Genomic DNA, 17,406 nt, shown 5'->3' with positions numbered 1-17,406 from the left:
ATCCTTCTAAGACTCTTCCAAAAAATTCAAGAGGAAGGCACACTTCCAAACTCTTTCTATGATTCCAGCATTACCCTTATCTCAAAACCAGATAAAGACAACACAATGAAAGAGAATTACAGGCCAATATCCCTCATGAACATAGATGCTAAAATCCTCAACAAAAATTTAGCAAACCAGATCCAGCATTACATTAGAAAGATCATACAACATGACCAAGTGGGATTTATTCCAGGAATGCAAGGCTGGTACAATATCTGCAAATCAATAAATGTGATACATCACATAAACAAAGTGAGAGACAAAAATCACATAATCATATCAATTGATGCAGAAAGGGCATTTGACAAAATCCAACACCCTTTTCTGATAAAAACACTCAGCAAAGTGGGAATAGAGGGATTATACCTCAACATAATAAAAGCCTTATATGATAAACCTACAGCCAACATCATATTCAATGGGCAAAAACTAAAACCATTTCCACTAAGAACAGGAACAAGACAGGGATACCTGCTTTCATCACTACTGTTCAACATAGTACTGGAAGTGCTAGCCACAGCAATCAGACAAGAAGAAAAAATAAAGGGCATCCAAATTGGAAAAGAAGCAGTAAAATTGTCATTATTCACAGATGGCATGATACTGTACATAGAAAACCCCAAAGACTCCCTAAAAATTATTAGACTTAATAAATCAATTTGGCAATGTAGCAGGATACAAAATTAACTCCAAGAAACCTATGGCATTTCTATACACCAACAGTGAACTTACAGAGAGACTAAGAAAAAAACCCCATTTACCATCGCAACAAAAAATTAAGATACCTAGGAATAAACTTAACTAAGGAGGTAAAAGACCTCTACTCAGAAAACCACAGGACATTGAAAAAAAAGATAGAGGAAGTCATAAATAGATGGAAGAGCATACCATGTTCATGGATTGGTAGAATCAACATCATTAAAATGTCCATACTACCCAAAGCAACCTATAGAGTCAATGCACTCCCCATTAAAATACCAACAGCATATTTCACAGACCTAGAAACAACTCTTCAAAAATTCATCTGGAATAAAAAAAGACCTCGAATAGCTGCAGCAATCCTGAGAAAGAAGAACAAAGTAGGTGGGATCTCAATACCAGATATCAAGCTGTAATACAAAGCCACTGTTCTCAAAACTGCCTGGTACTGGCATAAGAGCAGACATATAGACCAATGGAATAGAATAGAGAACCCAGAAATCAACCCAAAAACTATGCTCAATTAATATTTGACAAACGAGGCAAGAGCATACAATGGAGTCAATACAGTCTCTTCAATAAATGGTTTTGGGAAAATTGTACAGATACAGGCAAAAAAAATGAAACTGCAACACCAACTTACACCATACACAAAAATAAACTCAAAATGGATAAAGGACTTAAATGTAAGATGGGAAACCATAAACATATTAGAGGAATCCACAGGCAGCAAAATCTCGGACATATGCCAAAGCAATTTCTTCACTGATACTGCTCCTAGGGCAATGGAAACTAAAGAGAAAATAAACAAATGGGACTACATCAAAATTAAAAGCTTCTGCACAGCAAAAGAAACCATCAACAAAACAACAAGAAAGCCCACTGCATGGGAGATCATATTTGCCAATGTTATCTTGGATAAGGGTTAATCTCCAACATTTACAAGGAATGCATACAACTTAATAAAAGGAAGATAAACAACTTAATCAAAAAATGGGCAACGGACCTAAATAGATACTTTTCGAAAGAAGACAGAAGGAAGGCCAAGAGGCATATGAAAACATGCTCAAAGTCACTAATCATCAGAGAGATGCAAATCAAAACGATAATGAGGTACCATCTCACACATGTCAGAATGGCAATCATCAACAAATCAACAAAGGACAAGTGCTGGTGAGGATGCGGAGAAAAAGGAACCCTTGTTACTGCTGGTGGGAATGCAGACTAGGTGCAGCCACTGTGGAGAACAGTATGGAGTTTCCTCAAAAAACTAAAAATTGTAATCCCATTTGACCCAGTAATCCCACTTCTAGGAATATATCCCAAGAAACTAGAAACACCAATCAGAAAGGATATATGCACCCCTATGTTCATAGCAGCACAATTTACAATAGCTAAGATTTGGAAACAGCCTAAGTGCCCATCAGCAGATGAGTGGATTAGAAAACTATGGTACATCTACACAATGGAATACTACGCTGCTTTAAAAAAGAAGGAATTCTTACCATTTGCAGCAGCATGGATGGAACTGAAGAGCATTATGCTAAGCGAAATAAGCCACGCGTGAAAGAGAAATACCACATGATCTCACTCATTTATAGATAATAAAGAACATTATAACCTGATGAACAAAAAGATTGATACAGAGACAGAGAAGCATCGAACAGACTGTCAAATTACAGTGGGAAGGCTGGGGAGGAGGGAGGGAGGTAAGAGATCAAACGAAGGACTTGTATGCATGAATATAAGCATAACCAATGGATGCAAGACACTGGGGGGTAAGGGCATGTCTGGGAGTGGGGTGGAGGGCAATGGGGGTATATGGACACATGTAATACCTTAATCAATAAAAAATAATTGAAAAATAAAGAAAGATTCCTATGAACTTAAGGCATTTTGTGGTAAGAAAAATTGTTATATCACATGGTACATTCCCTTTGAAGAATCCAAGGAAAAATTTCAGTTCAATCTAGTAAAGTTATTTGTATATTGGCTGGGACTTTTAGTTATAAGTAAACAATAATGTAATTTGTCATCTAAAACTAAAGCTTTAGGGAGTAAAAGAGAGCCTTCTTTATCTTTATATTGGGATATTGGGACTGTCTCACGATAAGGGCATGTGACCACCTTGTTAAGTGTACAATACTAAAAGAAACAAACTCTGGCTGAATTATTTGAAAAGAGGGAACTTTGGTGAAAAGACCTTGGTATCAAATAGACATAAAGAGCCAGAATACAGTGAGACCTCAGCAAAGGACTGGTACCAAAAAGGTGCTCTTGCTGCCCTCCTCTCCATTCAGGTGAGTCTGCTTTTTTTTTTTTTTTTCCCCTGCTGACCATCTTTTCCTTTCCCTTGGTCTACATGGTGGATGATAGCCATAGCTTGGCTCCATCAAAGGGACTAGATCAGGCTAAACCAGAATAACAGATTTTTTATTTATTTTATTAGCATTTCTTTATTTTATAAGCTCACATTTGTTAAATACATTAATTTTAATATTAAGAACAACCAGGTGTTTTGATAACATTCATTAGAAAATTAAAATTAGTAATAACAATCAAAACAAAAAGCAAAATTGCATGCTGAGGTTTACATCTGCCAACTATGATTGTATGATTTTATTCTTCACTATGTTTATGTGGTGCATCATGTTTATTGATTTGTGGATATTGTGCCAACCTTGCATTCCAGGAATGAATCCTGCTACTTTGGGGTCAAATGCTCTAGAAATATCAACTAAATCCATCTGGCCTAATGTGTTATTTCAGGCTACTGTGTACTTGTTGAATTTCTGTCTGGAAGTTTTATTCAGTGATGTCAATAAAGTGGTAACATCCCTTACTATGACTGTATTATTGTTTCTCTCTCCCTTATGTCCATCAAGACTTGCTTTTTATATTTAATGTTCCTATATTGGGTGCATAAATGTTTACATGGTTTATATTCTCTTGTTAGATTGCTCTCTTTATTATTATAAAATGTCTTTATTTGTCTCATAATAGCTTTTGTTTTAAAGTCTATTTTGTCAGATATGAGTATTGTTACTCCATTTGCATGATATATCTTTTTTCTATCCCTTCACTCTCATTCTGTGTGTGTTTTTTGTTCTGAGGTGGGTCAGCATTTAGTTGGGTCATGTTTTTGTATCCATTCAGCTACCCCATGCCTTTTGATTGGAGTATTTAATCCATTTGCATTTAGGGTTGTTATTGATAGGTACTTATTTATTGCCATTTTAATTCTGATTGCCTAGGTTTCTCTCTCTGTTTCTTCTTTTCATTACAACAGTCCCTTTAGCATTTCTTGTAATGCTGGCTTGGTGGTGATGTACTCCTTTAGCCTTTTTTTTTTGTCTGGGAACCTCTTTATCTCACCATCTGTTTTGAATGATAGCCAAGCTGGATATAGTAATCTTGGTTTCAGGTCCTTGCTTTCCATTGTTTTTTTTTGTGTGTGTGTGTGTGTGTGTGTGTGTGTGTGTGTGTGTGTTTTGGTTCTCTGATTGAGTGATTTTTTTCAACCCTGTCTTCTAATTCACTAATTTGATCCTCAGCTTCCCCTAATCTGCTATGTTTTCCTTCCAATGTGTTCTTTATTTGTGTTATGTCATTCTTTATTTCTGATTGTTCTTTTTTCATAGTTACTATATCATTTTTCATACTGCATTTTTAACATCATTAGTCTGAACTCTGTTTCAGATAAATTTCTTATCTCTGCTTCATTTATCTCTTCTTCTGGAGAATTCTCTTGTTCTTTCATTGGGGGTTGTTTCTTTGTCTCCTAATTTTGGCTGTCTGTTTGGGTTTGTGACTATGTATTAGGTAGATCCTCTACACCTCTAAATCTCTAGTGCAGAACAGTGTCAAATGCTGTTTCTGACTAATTAGATCAGGCAAAGACTCAAAGCCTCTCCCTACAGACTGATAGGATTCTGATTTGAATGGCTCCAGACAATGGTCCTTAGCTGTGGGGAGAGGTTTTATTTCAATAGAGTGGGGCAGTTGCTTCTGCCTGGAGTCTAATTATTATTTTTAGTCTCTTAAGTGGCTTCAGGGCAAGGAGTTTTACAATTTGGTGGGTCAACTGTCTTTCCCCCAGGCAAGGCAAATATTTGTGTGGGAAAGAAGTCCTCCACTGCATGAGGGAATGACTCAGCACAGGAAACTAGGGGTGTCTGCCTTCTGAGCTCTAATCCCTGAGGATACTTATTATGTGGGTACCCTTCTCAGTTCTGGTGCTATCTGCTTGGTAGCCCAGCTTGGTGATTGGATCCTAGACTTGTCAGTGGCAAGCCCCCACAGCTGAGATATCTCTCTGTAGAACTTCAATTGCTGTCTGTGGGTGCCCATTCAGCCCTTTCATGCCTTTGCCCCTCCTACCAGTCTCTATGCAGTCTTCACTTTTAATCTTCTGGTATCAGGGTTTTCTCCTGTGAGTCTTCCATTGATTATTCAGGAAGTTTATCTGGATTTTAGCTATAATTCTAGTTTGTTCCTGGAAGCATGTCTGTGTAGCATCCTCTTACTCTGCCTCCATTCTTAATCTCCCCCTAAAGTGCTTATTGATAGATACATATTTATTTCCATTTTGTTATTCACATTTATGGATTTTTGTTTTTATTTCTTCTTCCTCTTAAGGAAGTCCCCTTAATATTTCTTGTAATACTGGCTTGGTGGTAATTAATTCCTTAGGTTCTTCTTGTCTGAGAAGTTCTTTATCTCTCTTTTAATTTTAAATTATAGTCCTGATGGGTAGAGCATTCTTGGTTGTAGGTTTTTGCTTTTCATCACTTTGCATATTTTGTGCCAATCCCTTCTGGCTTAAATTTTTGTTGTTGTTGTTTTCAGTTAATAGTCTATGGGAGCTTCCGCGTAGGTAATTACATAACTGCCTTTCTCTTCTTGCTTTTAAGATTCTCTCTTTGTCTTTTTTTATGTTTCTTTTTTTTATTGTTTAAAGTATTACATATAGTAGTACATATATCTCCTTTTTTTCCCCCAATTGGCCTTCCCCCAGTCTCCCCTAACCGCTGTCACATGCCCTCATCCCACCCACACCCCCCAGTGTGTTGTGTCCATTGTTTATGCTTATATGCATGCATACAAGTCCTTTGGTTGATCTCTTTCACCCACTCCCCAACACTCCCAGCCTTCCCAATGTAATTTGACAGTCTGTTTGGTGCTTTACTGCCTCTGTATCTATCTTTTTGTATATCAGGTTATAATGTTCTTAACTTTCCATAAATGAGTGACATCATGTGGTATTTTTCTTACATTGCCTGGCTTATTTCACTTAACATAATGCTCTCCAGGTCCATCCATGCTGTTGCAAATGGTAAGAATTCCTTCTTTTTTTATCGCAGCGTAGTATTCCATTGTGTAGATGTACTATAGTTTTCTAATCCACTCATCTGCTGATGGGCATTTAGGCTGTTTCCAAATCTTAGCTATGGTGAATTGTGCCACTATGAACATAGGGGTGCATATATTCTTTCTGATTGGTGTTTCTAGTTTCTTGGGATATATTCCTAGAAGTGAAATTACTGGGTCAAATGGGAGTTCCATTTTTAGTTTTTTGAGGAAACTCCATACTGTTCTCCACAGTGGCTGCACCAGTCTGCGTTCCCACCAGCAGTGCATGAGGGTTCCTTTTTCTCCGCATCCTCACCAGCGCTTGTCGTTTGTTGATTTGTTGATGATTGCCATTCTGACAGGTGTGAGATGGTACTGCATTGTCATTTTGATTTGTATCTCTCAGATGATTAGTAACTTTGAGCATGTTTTCATATGCCTCTTGGCCTTCCTTCTGTCTTCTTTTGAAAAGATTCTATTTAGGTCCATTGCCCATTTTTTTATTGGATCATTTATCTTCCTTTTATTAAGTGGTATAAGTTCCCTGTAGATGTTGGTGATTAAACCTTTATCATTGATAAAATTTGCAAATATGTTCTCCCATACAGTGGGCTTTCTTGTTGTTTTGTTGATGGTTTCTTTTGCTGTAGAAAAGCTTTTTATTTTGATGTAGTCCCATTTTTTTAAAATTTTCTCTTTAGTTTCCATTGCCCTAGGAGCGGTATCATTGAAGAAATTGCTTCGGCATATGTCTGAGATTTCTCTGCCTATGGATAACTCTAGTATTTTTATGGTTTCCCATCTATGTTTAAGTCCTTTATCCATTTTGAGTTTATTGTTGTGTATGGTATAAGCTTGTGGTCTAGTTTCATTTTTTTGCTTGTATCTGTCTAATTTTCCCAACACCATTTATTGAAGAGACTGTCATGACTCCATTGTATGTTCATGCCTCCTTTGTCAAATATTAATCGAGCATATTTGTTTGGGTTGATATCTGGGTTCTCTATTCTATTCCATTGGTCTATATGTCTGTTCTTGTGCCAGTACCAGGCTGTTTTGAGAACAGTGGCTTTGTAGTACAGCTTGAAATCTGGTATTGAGATCCCATCTACTTTGTTCTTCTTTCTCAGGATTGCTGTGGCTATTCGGGGTCTTTTTTTTTATTCCAGATGAATTTTTGGAGAGTTCTTTCTAGGTCTGTGAAATATGCTGTTGGTATTTTAATGGGGAGTGCATTGAATCTATAGATTGCTTTGGGTAGTATGGACATTTTAATGATGTTGATTCTACCAATCCATGAACATGGTATGTTCTTCCATCTGTTTACATCTTCCTCTATCTCTTTTTTCAGTGTCCTGTAATTATCTGCGTATAGGTCTTTTACCTCCTTAGCTAAGTTTATTCCTAGGTATCTTAATTTTTTTGGTGTGATAGTAAATGGGATTGCTTTTTTATTCTCTCTTTCTGTAAATTCACTATTGGTGTATAGAAATGCCATAGATTTCTTGGCGTTAATTTTGTATCCTGCTACATTGTCGAATTCATTTATTAAGTCTATTAGTTTTTTGATGGAGTCTTTTGGGTTTTTTATGTACAATATCATGTCATCTGCAAATAAGGACAGCTATACTTCTTATTTTCCAATTTGGATGCCTTTTATTTCTTCTTCTTGTCTAATTGCAATGGCTAGTACTTCCAGTACTATGTTGAACAGGAGTGGTGAGAGTGGGCATCCCTGTCTTGTTCCTGTTCTTAGGGGAAATGGTTTTAGTTTTTGCCCATTGAGTATGATGTTGGCTGTGGGTTTATCATATATAGCTTTTATTATGTTGAGGTATGATCCTTCTATTCCTACCTTGCTGAAAGTTTTTATCAAGAAAGGGTGTTGAATTTTGTCCAATGCTTTTTCTACATCAATTGATATGACTATGTGATTTTTATCTCTCACTTTGTTTATGTGATGTATCACATTTATTGATTTGCAGATAATGTACCATCCTTGCATCCCTGGGATAAATCCAACTTGGTCATGGTGTATGATCTTTCTGATGTACAGCTGGATCTGATTTGCTAGAATTTTGTTGAGGATTTTGGCATCTATATTCATGAGGGGTATTGGCCTGTAATTCTCTTGCATTGTGTTGTCTTTATCTGGTTTTATTTTTAGGATGATGCTGGTGTCATAGAATGAATGACCTTGGAAGTGTTCCTTCCTCTTGAATTTTTTTGGAATAGTTTAAGGTGGATGGGTTTTAGTTCTTCCTTGAATATTTGGTAAAAGTCCCCTGTGAAGCCGTCTGGCCCCAGGCTTTTGTTTTCTGGAAGCTTTTTAATGACTGCTTCAATTTCTTCCATAGTTATTGGCCTAATGAGATGTTTAGATTCTTCCTGATTGAGTTTTTAAAGGTTGTATTTTTCTAGGAATATGTCCATTTCCACCAGGTTGTCCAGTTTGTTGGAGTAGAGTTGTTCATAGTATTTTTTAACAATCCTTTGTATTTCGGGGGGGTCTGTTGTTATTTCTCCTCTTTCATTTCTGATTTTGTTTATTTGGGTCCTCTCTCTTTGCTTCTTGGTGAGCCTGGCTAGAGGTTCATCAATCTTCTTTTTTTTTTTTTTATAAATTTTATTGATTTTTTACAGAGAGGAAGGAAGAGGGATAGAGAGCTAGAAACATCGATGAGAGAGAAACATCGATCAGCTGCCTCCTGCACACCCCCTACCAGGGATGTGCCCACAGCCAATGTACATGCCCTTGACCAGAATCGAACCTGGGACCTTTCAGTCCGCAGACCGACGCTCTATCCATTGAGCCAAACCGGTTTCGGCATCATCAATCTTCTTTATCCTTTCAAAGAACCAGCTCTAGGTTTTGTTGATCTTGTTTTTTTTTTTTTTTTTTCTTTTTTTGGTCTCTATGTCGTTTATCTCTGCTCTGATCTTTATTATTTCCTTCCTTCTGCTTACACTGGGCTTTTCTTGTTGCTCTCTTAATAACTCTTTGAGCTGTAGGGTTAGGTAATTTATTACCACTGTTTCTTGTTTTTTTTGCAGTAGTCTTGTAGAGCTATCAACTTCCTTCTCAAGACTGTTTTCGCTGTGTCCCATAGATTTTGGATTGTTGTGTTTTCAATGTCGTTTGTTGCCATGATGTTTTTTTAATTTCTTCTTTGATCTCTCTGGTAACCCAATCATTGTTTAATAGCATGCTATTTATTCTCCATGTGTTTGATTTTTTTGGATTATTTTTATTGTAGTTGATTTCCAGTTTTATGCTATTGTGATCTGAGAAGATGCTTAATATGATTTCTATCTTCTTGAATTTGAAGAGACTTTGTCTGTGACCCAACATATGGTCTATCTTTGAAAATGACCCATGTGCACTTGAGAAGAATGTATATTCTGTGGCTTTGGGGTGAAATGTTCTGAAGATGTCAATTAATTCCATCTGGTCTAGTGAGTCATTTAGGATTGATGTTTCTTTGCTGATTTTTTGTTTAGAGGATTTGTCCAATGGTGATAGTGGGGTATTAAAGTCTCCTACTATGATTGTATTACTGTCAATCTCTCCCTTGATATCCTCCAGAAGTTTTTTTTTTTAATGTATTTGGGTGCTCCTGTATTGGGTGTGTATATGTTTACCAGAGTTATTTCTTCTTGTTGGATTGCTTCCTTTAGTATTATGAAGTGGCCTTCCTTATCTCTTGTTATGTCCTTCACTTTGAGATCTAATTTGTCATATGTAAGTATTGCTACCCTGCTTTTTTTCACTTCCATTCGCCTGAAAAACCTTTTTCCATCCCTTCACCCTCAGTCTGTGTGCATCTTTTTTTCTGAGGTGGGTTTCTTGTAGACAGCAGATATATGGGTCATGTTTTTTTTTTTTTTTTTTTATCCAATCCTTTACCCTATGTCTTTTGTTTGGGGCATTTAATCCATTTACATTTAAAGTTATTATTGATAGGTACTTGTTTGTCAACATTTTTATTCTTTACCCCTGTGTTTCTTCTTTGCTTCCTATTTCTTTTCTTTTTTTTTTTTAAAGCATTTGTTGCATTGCTGGTTTGGTGGTAATAAACTCCCTTAGTTCTTTTTTGTCTGTGAACCTCTTGATTTCACCTTCAATTTTGATTAATAGCCTTTCTGGGTACAGTATTCTTGGATTCAGACCCTTGCTTTGCATCACTTTGTATATTTCATTCCATTCCCTTTTGGCCTGATGTGTTTCTGTTGAGAAATCAGTTGCTAGTCTTATGGGGGATCCTTTGTAGGTAACTTTCTGTCTCTCTCTGGCCACTTTTAAGATTCTTCCTTTTCGTTGGTGTTTGCCAATTTAATTATAATGTGCATTGGTTTTGGTCTTTTGGAGCTCATTTTGCTTGGGACTCTGTGAGCTTCTTGGATTTCTGTTGTTTTTTTCTTCCCTATATCATGGAAGTTTTCTGTCATTATTTCTTCAAACAGGTTTTCTATTCCTTGCTCAGTTTCCTCTCCTTCTGGAACCCCTATTATGTGGATGTTGTTTCATTTTGTATTGTCCCAAAGTTCCCTTAGGCTCTCCTCCTGTTTTTTAATTTTTTTTTTCTAGAAGCTGCTCTACTTGGGTATTTTTTCCTACCTTGTCTTCTTGCTCACTGATGCAGTCTTTTGCTTCTTCTAGTTTACTCTTGATGCTTTCTATTGAGTTCTTGACAGCAGCGATGTCATTTTTCATTTCTTGGTTCTTCTTCATTTCCTCTTGGTTCTTACACATATTGTCGAATTTGTCTCCCATTCTTTTCATCCACCTTATGACCATTTCTCTGAATTCTTTCTCTGACAGTTTGCTTGCCTCCATTTCGTTTACTTTCTTTTCTGGTGATGCCTGCTTTTCTTTCATATGCGGGCTGTTTCTTTGTCTCCCCATGATCTCTCTTCTCCAGGTGTGTGGTTATGTAGTTCTCTCTCTCTCTCCTGCATTGATTTAAAGGCACAAAATACAACACAACCAGGTACAATGCACAAGGCACTGAACACAAATGTATTCACAATATTAATAACCCCAAATAAAGGTGACCACCAGAGAAAGGCAAATTAGAGGATAGGAGAGAAAGAAGAAGAGAAAAAAAAGGAGCGCAAAAATGAAATTGGGAAAGGGAAAAAAAGTAAGAGAGAAAAGAAAGAGAATAATAAAGAAGAGGGGAACAAACTATATATATGGGGAGAAAACTCCAATAGAACAGCCACTAATCCCAACAATTGCCAGTCACAAGTACCTGGAGATGAATGCAAACTACAAACAACAACTAATATCAAGTGAGGTGAGGAAAAACAGAAGCAAAAAACAAACAGAAACAAAAGAACAAAAAGCAAAACAATCTCACAAACAAACATAAAAAATTGATATAGTTAACAATCAAGTAAACAACAACAAAAGGACAGAGGGAAATATTTTTTTTTGATAGTGAAGAAAGAGAATGGACATGGAGCAGGGGATTGGAAATTAGATATATAAGTAGGGTGAAATTTTAACAGGGAGTAAAAAGAAGGAATAGGGAAAATCTAAAGCAGGAATAGGATAAGAGAAATAGGACAACAAAAGTTGCCCTTTTGTTGAGTAAGAGAGTGATGGCATAAAGGTAAAGTTTAGATAGAGTAAAATGATGCTAAAGGAAAGATGAAAATAGAATATAGAACACTAATCCCAAAGTAAAATAGAGAAAATAAAATGACACTTTTTTAAAAAAGGTAAAATAGTAGTAGTAATAATACTGATTGAAAATAAAAATGTAATAATTAAAAAGGTAAAATGAAGTGAGGAAAAAAGAAAAAAATTTAGTTTCTTAAGTAAAAGATGAAAAATATAAAAATAAAAATGTGCAGAAGTGAAGGTCATTCACTTCCTCTACTGTTCGGTTTGGCACGCCTGTTTCCTAGTCAGGACAGTATTAAAGTTCCCTGTGTTCCACTGCTCCTCAGTGTGGTAAGCCAGTCCTGATTTTTAAGCAGGCAGTACGTCTTTATTTGTTATATTTCTTTATTTGTGTTTACATAAGAGTAAATTTGTGATTCAACCCCTGGGTGACAGTGTTTCTGGATTGACCTCTGGGTCTGTAGGTCCTCTCTACCTTGCGTTTAGATTTTGTTTTCCCTGTGGCACTTAATACCAGTTTGGGGCAGTGGGTTGCCCCAGAGATGGTTCTCTGATGGTTATTCCCCACTCTTATCCCCAGGTTCCAGAAAAACAACTTTCCCCTGCAGTCTCCTAGAGTGTCCCCAGTTGGGTGATCCTATGTATTGGGCTTAGTAATTAGAAGCAAGGATTTAAAGAGGGGGGAAAAAAAGGAAAAAAAAAAAAAAAAGGAAAGAGCCAGAGTAAGTGTGCAAACTCCAAAAAGTCTGTGCAGTCTTTTTTCCCCTTGGTTCTAAGCAGCTGGCACACTTTTAAAATTTTTAGGCTGTCCTTTTGTGCCCAGATCAAAATTGGTTGCTTTTTAGAGTTCCCTTCTGTTAGCAGCTCTGCAGACCCCCTTCCACATTCACGGATCACGCCAGCCCCAACAGCCACAGATTTTTGTAGGCGCAGACTTCCCCAGGTCCTCCAGTTTCCTCCGTGCGCAAGTTTCTCTCTCCTGCTGGGACCACAGACCTCACCTTATCCCAGGCGAATCTGACCTTTCTGTGAGGGAGTGTAGAGCTCCTCTGAATCTGTGTGCTTGCGCCACTTGGGGACTGGTGTTCTCGGGTTCGCAGCTCTTCAGTGGGTGCCATAGTTGTAGATTCCCTGGGCTTTTCAGGTTTCTTATAACATCCCTTCAAGATGGTGCGGTCTCCGTGTCCAAGTAGGTTGCTCCGGTAGGGAACCCAGCAGCAGTGGGGGCTGCCCAGTCAGGGGAGCCCTGTCCAGCAGTCCCCCACAGTCTCCTGGAGTATAGCTGTCCCTCAACTCACCAACAAACATTCCCCATGAGACCACACATTCTCCCTTTGTTTTCTCACTCACACACTATCTTGCAGTGTGCCTTCCCGTCGGCAGCCATCTTCTTTTTTTTTGTCTGTCTTTAACCTTTTGCATTTTAATTATGATTTGTCATGGTGTGGGTCTCTTCGGGTTCATTTTGTTTGAGACTTTCTGTGCTTCCTAGACATGTGTGTCTTTTCCTTTCACCAATGTAGGAATGTTTTCAGTCATTATTTCTTCAAATAGGTTCTCAATAATTTGCTCTCTCTTTTCTCATTCCCTATGATACACATATTATTACACTTCATATTGTTCCAGAGGTACCAGGATTTTAACATTTTTTCTTTTTGCTGTTCTGATTGGAAATTTTCTGCTTCCTTGTCTTCCAAATCTCTGATTTGATCCACTGCTTCACCTATTCTTCTGTTGATTCCTTCTAGTGTATTCTTTTAAAAATATATTTTATTGATTTTTAGAGAGAGAGGAAGGGAGAAGTAGAGAGAGAAACATCAATGTGAGAGTAAAACATCGATCAGCTGCCTCCTACACACCCACATTCAAGGCATGTGCCCTGACTGGGAATCAAACCAGAAACCTTTCAATGCACAGGATAATGCCCAACCAACTGAGCCACACTGGCAAGGGCCCTTTAAGTATTCTTCACTTCAGTTACTGTATTCTTTGTTTCTGACCAATTCTTTTTTTATGGTTTCTATGTTTTTTCTATCCTGTTGTAGTTTCCATTAAGTTCCTCAGCATCTTTATAACCATTGTTTTTAACTCTGTATATGGTAGTTTGCTTACCTCCATATCATTTAGTTTTTTGTGTGTGTTTTTTTCTGGAGATTTCTCCTGTTCTTTCATTTGGAACATGTGTCTCTGTTTCCCAATTTTGGCTGCCTCTTTGTGTTTGTTTTTATGTATTAGGTAGATCTGCTATGTCTTTCAGTCTTGGTATGGTGGCCTTATGTAGTTGGTGTCCTATGAGGCCTAGTGGTTCAGTGGCTGTGACCACCTGTGCAAAGTGCTTCAGGACCCTTTGTAAGGGTTATATGTGCTTTCCTGTTGTGATTGAGCCTTCGTTGCTGTTGGCATATGCATGGGTGGGTTTGAGTCTCAGGATGGCTGGCTTTGAGGAATGGTCACAACTGTAGTTTATAAGCTGCTATATGGGGGCTGACCCCACAAAGTTGAATTTGCCCCAGCATGGTCTAGTGTCTGCTAAGACCTCCCTTTGGGTATGCCAATTGTGGAGCAAATTAGGTGGTGTTCTATTGTTGTATGAAGCCAGTCCCCAGATTTGTTGGATCTGGGGCCTCTTAGGAGTGACTCTGGTACCAGTCAGTGTCAGATGCTGCCTGTGACTGACTTGGGGTTACCTGTTAGGAGCTACAAAGTGATTCATGGCTGGTAGCTATCTGTGCTGGGCCTGGATGCCCGTGGGAGGGGCCAACCTGTGAACTGAGGATGGTTGCCACCAGTACCAGGCCTGGGTCAGGTCAGCAAAAAAGCCAAGGCACTCTAGGCCTGCCACTGCCTGCTGCTTGCCTGTTAGGCTTAGCCACTGTAAATGCATTGTGTGGTATGCAAGATGCATGATGCAGGTTCTCAGGGAGTCACCAGGTAGGGGAAAGTGATGTTCACCAGGTTACTAGAGATTCAAACTCAGTTCCAGTGCTGGGTCTGAAGCCACTCAGCAAAAGTCTCAGGATACACTAAGGCCAGCTACCATCCTGCTGACTTTTGTGGTAGTGCAGGGTTTCAGGGAGTCATCTGGATTGACGTAGTAGAGTCAACTAGGTTGACCTAGTAAAGTTCTTCAGGCAGGCTATAGAAGATTAAGATTTTGCCATGTGGAAGGAGAGCTTAATTCAGGGAAGATGGCACCATCCTGTCACAGGGGAAGACAGCTCTTCCTTGAAGCCAAACAATTCAGTCTCTCCTCATGTGTCTCTGACAACCTCCAAGCTTGACCAGAACTCTTAGAGAGTCCTTCAAAATGATTGAAACATGGGCCCAGCATGACCACCCATGACAGAGCCTCTGGTCTCTTACAAGTTGGGTAGGGTGGGCCTTAAATGTGTTGGGAAGGGTGGAGCCTCAGAGAGTTATCAGAGTGGAGCTAGGGTATCTCCCCAGACTACTTACTGCCCTGTGGGGGGAGTGCTCATCTAGGAAAGAGGGTGCCCCTGAGCTGTGTGGTAAGAGGGCTCAACCCCGGGGCATTGGAGGCTGTCCCTCTAGCCCTCACTCCAAAGCCACACAACTCAGTATCTCCATTTATGACTCTAGCACCTTCTGAGCTGCCTCCCCTCTTTGAGAGCCCAGGGTGAGTGCCTGCAAATGAGAGTTTGTGTGTTGTCTTTTTAAGAGGACACCTGGGTTTCCAGCAGCCTTCTATCTCACCTGGCCAATGAAATTTCCACTGATTTTCACAACCAGATCTTATATGGGCTCCTCTCTCTGGCACTGGTGCTTTGGGCTCGGAGCACTGCATGGGGCTGAGACCCCTCACTCTTCAGGGGGAACCTCTGCAGCTGAGATATTCCTTCAGATTTATTTTTATCCCTTCTACTAGTTTTGATGTGGCTTCTCCTTAATATCTTTAGTTATAGGATTCCTGTTCAGCTACTATTCAGGTGGTTACCCAGATTGATTATTCTATCACTTATTTGTAGTTTTGATGTGGTTGTGGGAGGTGATTGCCACTTCTATCTACCCCACTATCTTGAACTCTCTCAGATTTCTCATTTTTTAGAAAGCATTATCTTGAAATGGCTAGTTCACATTGGTTGAGGAATAAACAGCAGGTAAGAATGTAGTGATAGCTATTTAAAACATTATCATGAAGTTTGGAGTTGTCTAGAAGGAGAAAGATGAGACAGTAAGTAAGTTGAGGGAGCACAGAGTCAAGAGGGTGCTTTGTGTAAATATTTTTGTATTTCTTTTCTGGGTGAAGGGTAAGAACAGTGGAAAGAAAGAGGTAGAAGGTACAATAGATGAACATTTTAGAAAAGAAGGAAAGGTGGAATAAGGGGAATGGGAGGGAGTTATCTTAAAAAGAAGCAATGGCATCTTTTCTGAAATAGCAATTGTAAAGACATTAATAAGTCCAATAAAGGGGTCGATGAAAATTGAGGAAGGGAGTGCCAGATAGCTTCTGTCAACTCAGAAGGGAATATTATCTATTAAGATGTACAAAGAAGTTGTCACTTTAAAGATTGCAGGCAAAGCTGCATATGGCCTTCATAGAAGAGAAAGGAAGAGGAACTGACCCAAGATGAGTAAGTGGATTACTGGGCAAGACTGTGGTTCTGGTCAAAATCGAAAACCATGAATTTGCAGTGGAGCCAGTCAGCATGCATATGTCATTTTCTTTAGCAGTATTTGGGAAATTGATGAAGAGGAATGGAAACAAGAGATAGTCAGGTTAATTCAGGGATGGAATTAGCACAGGCCAGTGAAAGAGAAGGTCACTGTAGCAAGAGTTAGAAGAGACTGTTTACAGCCAGAATAGTTGAAAGGCAGAGGCCTTGGGAGAGAGGGAAAGGGGGACTGAAGTCATGCTTAGGTTGAATAGAAGTGAGAGTGGGAGCTTCAGAAGGCAAAAAAGTGTTTACAGAGGAGAATTTTATGCTTCAGCATCTTTAAGGTGGACCATTTAGAATGTTATAGAATCTAATTTAATGATAAATAAGTTGAGTTGGTAAAAAGTGAATGTCAATGAAAACTTCCTGAAAGAAATAGGGCTTGAATTACTCCTTATACAAGAGATCTTTACACACCTTATGAAGCCTTGGAGAAGCCATTATTGTCCCTTCAGAGTCCACTGCAAGGAGACAGTGTTTCCAAGTTTTAACCCTCCTCTCTCTGCTTAAATCAGAGTCCTTTGGGTTTGTTTGTCTGATCTATTAGAAACTTGTAGGCTAACATTTGGAGAAAGTGTTAAAAAGCTTAAAAAATTGAAAACCACTGTCTTAAAGTCTAAGAGCTTTAGAGTGTGGTCCTTGTGGATATGTGGCATGGGTGTAAATTACCTGGAGAACTTCCTACAGGTGCAGATGCCCCATAGTCACTTTCAGAGTGCCTGCTTCCTTAGTTCTGGTGAGCCTCAACAACCTATACACACATATATTTAAAGATTTTATGTTTTTCAGAGCAATTTTAGATTCTTAGCAAAATTGAGAGGAAGGCACAGAAATTTCATTTCCCTTATGCTTTCTTCCCCCACATATGCACACCTTTCCATTATCCACATCTTTCACCAGAGTGGTACATTTGTTACAATTGATGATTCTATATGGTCACATCGTAATCATATGGAGTTCAAGTTTACATTATAGTTCACTCTTGGTGTTGTACATTCTATAGGT

Source organism: Eptesicus fuscus, chromosome 9 (genome assembly GCF_027574615.1).
Source record: "Eptesicus fuscus isolate TK198812 chromosome 9, DD_ASM_mEF_20220401, whole genome shotgun sequence".
Taxonomy (NCBI): Eukaryota; Metazoa; Chordata; class Mammalia; order Chiroptera; family Vespertilionidae; genus Eptesicus; species Eptesicus fuscus.
The sequence above is the reverse complement of the archived record's forward strand: the minus strand, read 5'-3'. Positions refer to the sequence as shown.